This window comes from Aedes albopictus, chromosome 2 (assembly GCF_035046485.1).
Source record: "Aedes albopictus strain Foshan chromosome 2, AalbF5, whole genome shotgun sequence".
NCBI lineage: Eukaryota > Metazoa > Arthropoda > Insecta > Diptera > Culicidae > Aedes > Aedes albopictus.
In genome coordinates, this window is record NC_085137.1 from 334,721,909 (window position 1) to 334,732,022 (window position 10,114).

General features: G+C 20.7%; 1 long non-coding RNA gene across 1 annotated transcript; it reads left to right on the plus strand.

The window, feature by feature from the left end:
* The first annotated feature begins 4,452 nt into the window (after window positions 1-4,452).
* LOC115269677 (uncharacterized) lies at window positions 4,453-9,831 on the plus strand. The gene is made up of 2 exons (XR_009997855.1): window positions 4,453-9,390; window positions 9,460-9,831. It is a non-coding gene; the product is annotated as an uncharacterized LOC115269677 (long non-coding RNA).
* The last annotated feature ends 283 nt before the right edge of the window (window positions 9,832-10,114 follow it).

A 10,114-nucleotide genomic window follows, 5' to 3' on the forward strand; every position in this document is an offset into this window, starting at 1 on the left:
ATTTTAATTTAATTTTAATTTAATTTTAATTTAATTTTAATTTAATTTTAATTTAATTTTAATTTAATTTTAATTTAATTTTATTTTAATTTTAATTTAATTTTAATTTAATTTTAATTTAATTTTAATTTTAATTTAATTTTAATTTAATTTTAATTTAATTTTAATTTAATTTTAATTTAATTTTAATTTAATTTTAATTTAATTTTAATTTAATTTTAATTTAATTTTAATTTAATTTTAATTTAATTTTAATTTAATTTTAATTTAATTTTAATTTAATTTTAATTTAATTTTAATTTAATTTTAATTTAATTTTAATTTAATTTTAATTTAATTTTAATTTAATTTTAATTTAATTTTAATTTAATTTTAATTGATTTTAATTTAATTTTAATTTAATTTTAATTTAATTTTAATTTAATTTTAATTTAATTTTAATTTAATTTTAATTTAATTTTAATTTAATTTTAATTTAATTTTAATTTAATTTTAATTTAATTTTAATTTAATTTTAATTTAATTTTAATTTAATTTTAATTTAATTTTAATTTAATTTTAATTTAATTTTAATTTAATTTTAATTTAATTTTAATTTAATTTTAATTTAATTTTAATTTAATTTTAATTTAATTTTAATTTAATTTTAATTTAATTTTAATTTAATTTTAATTTAATTTTAATTTAATTTTAATTTAATTTTAATTTAATTTTAATTTAATTTTAATTTAATTTTAATTTAATTTTAATTTAATTTTAATTTAATTTTAATTTAATTTTAATTTAATTTTAATTTAATTTTAATTTAATTTTAATTTAATTTTAATTTAATTTTAATTTAATTTTAATTTAATTTTAATTTAATTTTAATTTAATTTTAATTTAATTTTAATTGAATTTTAATTGAATTTTAATTTAATTTTAATTTAATTTTAATTTAATTTAAATTTAATTTAAATTTAATTTTAATTTAATTTTAATTTAATTTTAATTTAATTTTAATTTAATTTTAATTTAATTTTAATTTAATTTTAATTTAATTTTAATTTAATTTTAATTTAATTTTAATTTAATTTTAATTAAATTTTAATTTAATTTTAATTTAATTTTAATTTAATTTTAATTTAATTTTAATTTAATTTTAATTTAATTTTAATTTAATTTTAATTTAATTTTAATTTAATTTTAATTTAATTTTAATTTAATTTTAATTTAATTTTAATTTAATTTTAATTTAATTTTAATTTAATTTTAATTTAATTTTAATTTAATTTTAATTTAATTTTAATTTAATTTTAATTTAATTTTAATTTAATTTTAATTTAATTTTAATTTAATTTTAATTTAATTTTAATTTAATTTTAATTTAATTTTAATTTAATTTTAATTTAATTTTAATTTAATTTTAATTTAATTTTAATTTAATTTTAATTTAATTTTAATTTAATTTTAATTTAATTTTAATTTAATTTTAATTTAATTTTAATTTAATTTTAATTTAATTTTAATTTAATTTTAATTTAATTTTAATTTAATTTTAATTTAATTTTAATTTAATTTTAATTTAATTTTAATTTAATTTTAATTTAATTTTAATTTAATTTTAATTTAATTTTAATTTAATTTTAATTTAATTTTAATTTAATTTTAATTTAATTTTAATTTAATTTTAATTTAATTTTAATTTAATTTTAATTTAATTTTAATTTAATTTTAATTTAATTTTAATTTAATTTTAATTTAATTTTAATTTAATTTTAATTTAATTTTAATTTAATTTTAATTTAATTTTAATTTAATTTTAATTTAATTTTAATTTAATTTTAATTTAATTTTAATTTAATTTTTTATTTAATTTTAATTTAATTTTAATTTAATTTTAATTTAATTTTAATTTAATTTTAATTTAATTTTAATTTAATTTTAATTTAATTTTAATTTAATTTTAATTTAATTTTAATTTAATTTTATTTTAATTTTAATTTAATTTTAATTTAATTTTAATTTAATTTTAATTTAATTTTAATTTAATTTTAATTTAATATTAATTTAATTTTAATTTAATTTTAATTTAATTTTAATTTAATTTTAATTTAATTTTAATTTAATTTTAATTTAATTTTAATTTAATTTTAATTTAATTTTAATTTAATTTTAATTTAATTTTAATTTAATTTTAATTTAATTTTAATTTAATTTTAATTTAATTTTAATTTAATTTTAATTTAATTTTAATTTAATTTTAATTTAATTTTAATTTAATTTTAATTTAATTTTAATTTAATTTTAATTTAATTTTAATTTAATTTTAATTTAATTTTAATTTAATTTTAATTTAATTTTAATTTAATTTTAATTTAATTTTAATTTAATTTTAATTTAATTTTAATTTAATTTTAATTTAATTTTAATTTAATTTTAATTTAATTTTAATTTAATTTTAATTTAATTTTAATTTAATTTTAATTTAATTTTTTATTTAATTTTAATTTAATTTTAATTTAATTTTAATTTAATTTTAATTTAATTTTAATTTAATTTTAATTTAATTTTAATTTAATTTTAATTTAATTTTAATTTTAATTGAATTTTAATTTAATTTTAATTTAATTTTAATTTAATTTTAATTTAATTTTAATTTAATTTTAATTTAATTTTAATTTAATTTTAATTTAATTTTAATTTAATTTTAATTTAATTTTAATTTAATTTTAATTTAATTTTAATTTAATTTTAATTTAATTTTAATTTAATTTTAATTTAATTTTAATTTAATTTTAATTTAATTTTAATTTAATTTTAATTTAATTTTAATTTAATTTTAATTTAATTTTAATTTAATTTTAATTTAATTTTAATTTAATTTTAATTTAATTTTAATTTAATTTTAATTTAATTTTAATTTAATTTTAATTTAATTTTAATTTAATTTTAATTTTATTTTAATTTAATTTTAATTTAATTTTAATTTAATTTTAATTTAATTTTAATTTAATTTTAATTTAATTTTAATTTAATTTTAATTTAATTTTAATTTAATTTTAATTTAATTTTAATTTAATTTTAATTTAATTTTAATTTAATTTTAATTTAATTTTAATTTAATTTTAATTTTAATTTAATTTTAATTTAATTTTAATTTAATTTTAATTTAATTTTAATTTAATTTTAATTTAATTTTAATTTAATTTTAATTTAATTTTAATTTAATTTTAATTTAATTTTAATTTAATTTTAATTTAATTTTAATTTAATTTTAATTTAATTTTAATTTAATTTTAATTTAATTGTAATTTAATTTTAATTTAATTTTAATTTAATTTTAATTTAATTTTAATTTAATTTTAATTTAATTTTAATTTAATTTTAATTTAATTTTAATTTAATTTTAATTTAATTTTAATTTAATTTTAATTTAATTTTAATTTAATTTTAATTTAATTTTAATTTAATTTTAATTTAATTTTAATTTAATTTTAATTTAATTTTAATTTAATTTTAATTTAATTTTAATTTAATTTTAATTTAATTTTAATTTAATTTTAATTTAATTTTAATTTAATTTTAATTTAATTTTAATTTAATTTTAATTTAATTTTAATTTAATTTTAATTTAATTTTAATTTAATTTTAATTTAATTTTAATTTAATTTTAATTTAATTTTAATTTAATTTTAATTTAATTTTAATTTAATTTTAATTTAATTTTAATTTAATTTTAATTTAATTTTAATTTAATTTTAATTTAATTTTAATTTAATTTTAATTTAATTTTAATTTAATTTTAATTTAATTTTAATTTAATTTTAATTTAATTTTAATTTAATTTTAATTTAATTTTAATTTAATTTTAATTTAATTTTAATTTAATTTTAATTTAATTTTAATTTAATTTTAATTTAATTTTAATTTAATTTTAATTTAATTTTAATTTAATTTTAATTTAATTTTAATTTAATTTTAATTTAATTTTAATTTAATTTTAATTTAATTTTAATTTAATTTTAATTTAATTTTAATTTAATTTTAATTTAATTTTAATTTAATTTTAATTTAATTTTAATTTAATTTTAATTTAATTTTAATTTAATTTTAATTTAATTTTAATTTAATTTTAATTTAATTTTAATTTAATTTTAATTTAATTTTAATTTAATTTTAATTTAATTTTAATTTAATTTTAATTTAATTTTAATTTAATTTTAATTTAATTTTAATTTAATTTTAATTTAATTTTAATTTAATTTTAATTTAATTTTAATTTAATTTTAATTTAATTTTAATTTAATTTTAATTTTATTTTAATTTAATTTTAATTTAATTTTAATTTAATTTTAATTTAATTTTAATTTAATTTTAATATTTAATTTAATTTTTATTTAATTCAAATTCAAGTTTAAATTAAAGTTAAAATTAAAATTAAAATTAAAGTTAAAATTAAAATTGAAATTGAAACAGGCTCAGAGTTTTTTTTATTGAGTTTGTTTTGTCCAGCTTTCATTCGAGGCAAGAGTACGGTTGTAGTAGTGAACGTCGACAAAATTTCACTACTACAATCATACTTCTTGCTCGGATGACAGCTGGAATGAAAACAAGCAGCATAAAAATTATGCCTAACATATGTCTAACAGCCCATAGTAAAACATGTCTAACGTTAGTCTAATGTTAGACTAACAAACATGTTTCGAATTTGCAACATGTCTAACAAAAGTGTGTCATATCTGTCTAATTTTAGACTAACATTAGCCAAAAGTGAGACAAAAAGTTAGCCTAACATGCTGGCCAGTTAGTCTCACATTAGGCTAATGTTAGGCTAACCCTCCGTACTGGGTAGTGTTGCCACATATAATGCTAAGTCTGCTAAACCCAGTTATCTGGCCAGTGGGGCATGGGAGCCTAAGCTTCAATCATTAATGCAATTAAACATTACTCGATTTATGACATGATTGATCCAAATATTAGATAATTGTTCGATCTGTGTTTTTGAAATGTAGCCTAACACAAGCTTCTAGACCAAATGCATAATGATAATTTAGTGTCGCTTCGTTCAGGATTTGTTCAAGCAGTTCAAGAATTTCCTGATTTACAATAGAAAACAATTTCCAAACCATTGGATTTGATGTAAAAATATTATGTTCTGTATCACAATAGAAAATAATTCCAAAACAATTGAATCTAACGTGGAACCAGTAATAAAATCACTACTAATACAATATGTTTACCGTACATTTCACTGTTAAGAACAATATAAAAACATAAAAATCTTCTGTATTACAGTAGAAAACAATTCCCAAACCATTGAATCGAATGTGGGACCAGCTATAAAATCACTACCCAATACAATACGTTAACCGTGCATTTCACTGTTTAATACCATTCGAAAACATAAGAATTTTCTGTATCACAATAGAAAACTCTGTAACACAATACTCAAACCATTGACTTCATTGTAAAAACAGTACAAACAGTATGCTTCACATTAGAAAACAATTTCAAAACAATTGAATCGAATGTGGAACTAGCAATAAAATCACTACTAAAACAGTACGTTTACCGTACATTTCACTGTTTGCAACAATTCGAAAACATAAGAATCATCTGTATCACAATAGAAAACCATCCCCAAACCATTGAATCTAATGTAAATTCACAGTTCAAAACAGACAGTTCTCGGCATATTTAACTGTTCAAAACAATACAAATACATAAAAATCTACGGTATATTCCATTTCACGTATCGGCATTTACAACATTTCATTAACATTGGAATTTTCTGTTTTGTGAAAAAAGTTGTATGGAAAAAAGTCTTTTTTTGTATTGTTACGATACTTAACAACCTATACAATTCAATGTGAAATGCTCATTCACATTTGATTCTATTGTTAGAAACATTTGATTCAATTGTTTTTCTATTGTTATTTTAACATTGAATTCTATTGTACGAGCATTGTTTTCAATGGTTCTGTTACATTAGAATCCTATGTTTTTCTATTGTATTTTTTATCCGGGTGGTACACTGTATGGTGCAGGAATGGTTTTCACCAAACACCCTATGGTTAGTTTTTATCCGGGTATAGTCCATTTTACGAGCCGATTTTATGAATGAAATTTTGACAGGAGAGTGTCCAAACCCGTAAAAATCAATATCATCATCAACATTGATGTCACTTCGTAAAATGGCTCATCCTATAGGCAAATCTGACAAAAGCTAACGATCCAAGGGGTTGGCCATTCAGCACACTTCGTTTGTGCCATTATTTTTGAGCGTGTGCCAATGTGTGCCAAAACTGTGCCGGATAATTTTCAGTGTGTGCCCAAGTGTGCCGAACGTGCCGAAGGTGTGCCGCACGTGCCCAGTGGGGTTTTTTCTTTGAATGTTTTTGCGCTAATGAAGCACCCTGTCAATTTTTGTAGAATGTTGTTGATCTGATTGGTGTTTACCAACAAAATCCAACCCAGCATACTTGATAAAAATGTAAATAAACGGTTTTTTTCAATCGTGAGTATTTTGACAGGTTGATTCTATAGAGCAACGTTGGATTTTATTGTTGTGCCCATGTGTGCCGAATTGTGCCGGCATGTGTGCCGGGCACAATGTGCCGACCCGCATAGAGAAATACAATTTGTCTTGAACTCCAAACAATAAATTTCTTCTCTCTGATAGGGTTAGTCTATGTCAAAGGGTTACTTTGGTGTTGAATGACATGAAACTTAAAGCACTCAACTATATATCACAGTTTAGGTAATTCATACCAAGTGGGAGCTATGTACTATAAGGTGCAGACTTTGTTGAACGGTAGAAAGATGGAGACTTCCCAAGTAACAATTCAAAATCATTAATAAGCATGCCAGTTGATTAAATGTGCTACAAAGGCGCCGACAGTTGTACAAGAGTAAATGTTGAACAAAATGGCAAATAAATGTTTCATGCAGTGAAAACTGCACGTTTGTTAAACATTTTTCTGCTCATTGAATAACCAATGGTACAAAAGTTGAAAGACAGTTGCTTAGGTATTCACATCATCTATCTAATAGTGCTCTAATAATTATAGAAAACAAGCTGCTTCCGACTTATTAGATGCCGCTATTCCACATACCGTCTTACCCCTCTGGTTCGACACGTTTTAATACGACACTTTTTAATTCGTACCCCGCTTATACGACACATGTCGAATTAAAAAATGTGCAAATGTCACAGCGATGTACACTGTAAATGCAAAACAGTTTGATATTGCGCTTATACTCGCACCCCCAGCAACTCCTCTTGCAGCCTCAAATTACGGAAGTTCTGAGTTGGTGCTATTCAACACCCAAACCGCCTGGAGACCAACCGGAATGAACTGAGGATGGCAACAATCGTAGAAAGAACGAGCTTTTCATTCGCGCCACAGCAATATTTGATAAAATAATGTTTCATAGCAAATCCGGAGATCAAAACAAAAACAAACATAGAGTTGCCAAATTTCAATGAGCATGGTGGTGTAGGGTGACCAGTTAGTCGAATTAAAAGTATACCCCGGTTATACGACAACAGTCGGTGTCGTATTAGCGGGGTAATACGGTATGATTATCAATTGAACAAGTAGCTTATTTAAAGTTTAACAACTTTTGCTTGATCATTTTATTCAACAACACTGATATAGCTTAACAACAAGTTGTTATCATGTTTCTTCAATACAAATGTTACACTTTTATTCCAGCAACGTTGATTAGCAGTGGTACTGTATCACTTAATTATCATTGTTCGCCCTGCCTCTTTTTGTAAACACGATAGCTGATTAGCAGCCTAAGAAAAGCAACCGCGGCTACAGGCTTGAACATCAAACAAACTTCTTGCAGCAGCTCAAAATATTCACTTTTCACAAACATTCTGACTCACCTTTTACACTACCCGCTCCAACGACACCATAATCAGCAACAAAAACACCAGAGAATGCAGCTGAAGTGGATCCTGGTCGGCTCCTCTGTTTGGTATTGGTACCCACTTTGGAGGCACCGGTCAAACCGGGCTCAGCTTCCTTATGTTCATATTTTATAGCTGCTTGGAGATATGCACAAGCGTTACATATTCTTCTCCCGACACAAAACAAAAGCAGTGAAAATAAAACAAAATTCACTTGTTTGGGCGTTCAAATAAATCAAAAGTTCGGAAAGATACCAATCTCACAACACAACACCGTGAATTACTGACGGACTAGCAAAATAATTAGCATGCATGCCTTATGATTAAACGTTGCGGTTACAATTATTCCAACATTGATCAGCTTCAATGTTTATGAAGATAATTAGTTGAATAAAATATTTAAGCAATGTTTAAGCGGCATTTGTATTCGACTCAGGAAATTATTATTTATATACTGCTGAAATTTGCCGATTCATGTAATTCGGATTGAAGCAGAGCGGATGCAGACGAGTGTGAACCCAAAGGTCCAGAGTTCGAGTCTTTCCATTGATGTGATTTGTCTCATAAAATGTAATAAAATAAAGATGTTGGGGGTAGATAATTAGAGAGAAATATTCAAAATTCAATACAAATGCAGAAATGTAGAAAGTTAAATCATTTTTGCTATTTTATTGTTACAATGATATTGATGAAACGTTTAATAATCGTTTTTGTAGCAATTGTTAAACCATATCTATTAATAGAAAAAAATTTCGAGAGTTGTATCACGGCCTCAGCATGTTTTGATTGTATTATGGTGGAATAAATATCGAAGAAAGCTTGTTATTATGCACTATGGTGCTAGTGCAAAATAATGGTTTCTGAAACCATTCTTAAATTATTAAACAAATGGCGTCATACAACATTGTTTAATAAACGTTGAAGAAAAGTTTGTGATGTTTGTGTAAATTGCTGATGGTTCTAACGTTGAACAAGAGTTTCACAACCGATGAACTATCAATGAATAAACATTCATTTAATCGTGCTTATATAACGGTTGATGTTGAATAGATTCTCATTTTTGGGCGAACAAGAGTTGAAGAACAGTTTTATTTCAAAACTATTCAAATATAATACGACTTGCAGCTTAATAACGTTGCTTTGAGAAACATTTCTTAAAGCAAAAAATGTTTCTTGGGTTACGAGCAATTGTCTAAAAATTAAGTCACATCTTGTCAAATTGTTAACGCTTGTTTCAGACAAACACACTTACACACGCACATTTCAATATATTCAACTGATATTGAACAATTTGACAAATTGTTGCACGCATCGGTATTTGTGAGCGAAGGGGTACCGATGAACTGATTGTTGTTGTGAAATTTTTCACATTTTGCAGTAGTACCGAACAGCAACGGACTCAATTCTGAATTTGATTTGTGTCCGTTTTAAAAACCGGTCCAAGATCAGGACATTACTCCAAAGCGATCCTTATCGTGCCACTAGCGGTAAGTATTTTAGATAAAAATTGTTTACGCAGGTTCAATCATACAAAAACAGATATTTTCTTCCTGCAGTCGGAAACGTTTTCCCCCGGAACATCATCACCGGCTTCGGCTGCATCGGCAGCCACTAATCGACCACCGATGAGGGCACTGTGTCGCAGACAAAAAATCTCCCTCGTTTACCGTGCTGGGGGTAGTCCAACGTCCTAGGATTCCGGTATACCGATGTGTCACCTGTGTCAGTTATCGCGGTAGAATACCCCGCCGGATGTGTCGATAAAGCTGCTTTTGAGACGGTGCTGGGATAGCTGGAGGAGATCTTGAGGAAACCGGTTTTCGTGAAAGGGGTGGCGAATCATGTGCAGTTGAAGTGTGCGAACGACGACGAGGAAATCCGGGAGTATCCACCGACAAGAAGCCCAAGAAGCACAGCCGGAAGGAATACGCGGTCGAAAAAATTTCAAGTTGGAAAAGGTTATACCGGTCCTACAGTGTTCCTTGCCGGACGACAAAACAAGTTTTCCAGGAATTCGAATTCGCATGCAGACGTCCGGTGTTTAGGAGAAAGGCGACCAATTCGTACTGAAAGATCATAGTGCTATTTATCATTTGATTCGATCTTTTCCAAACTAACAATGTAAACAAATAATATTTCAATTCAAAGTGTCATTAATATTGCTATTCGTTTTTTTTTTCTTAAGAAACTAAAGCATCTTGCTGTATTTGA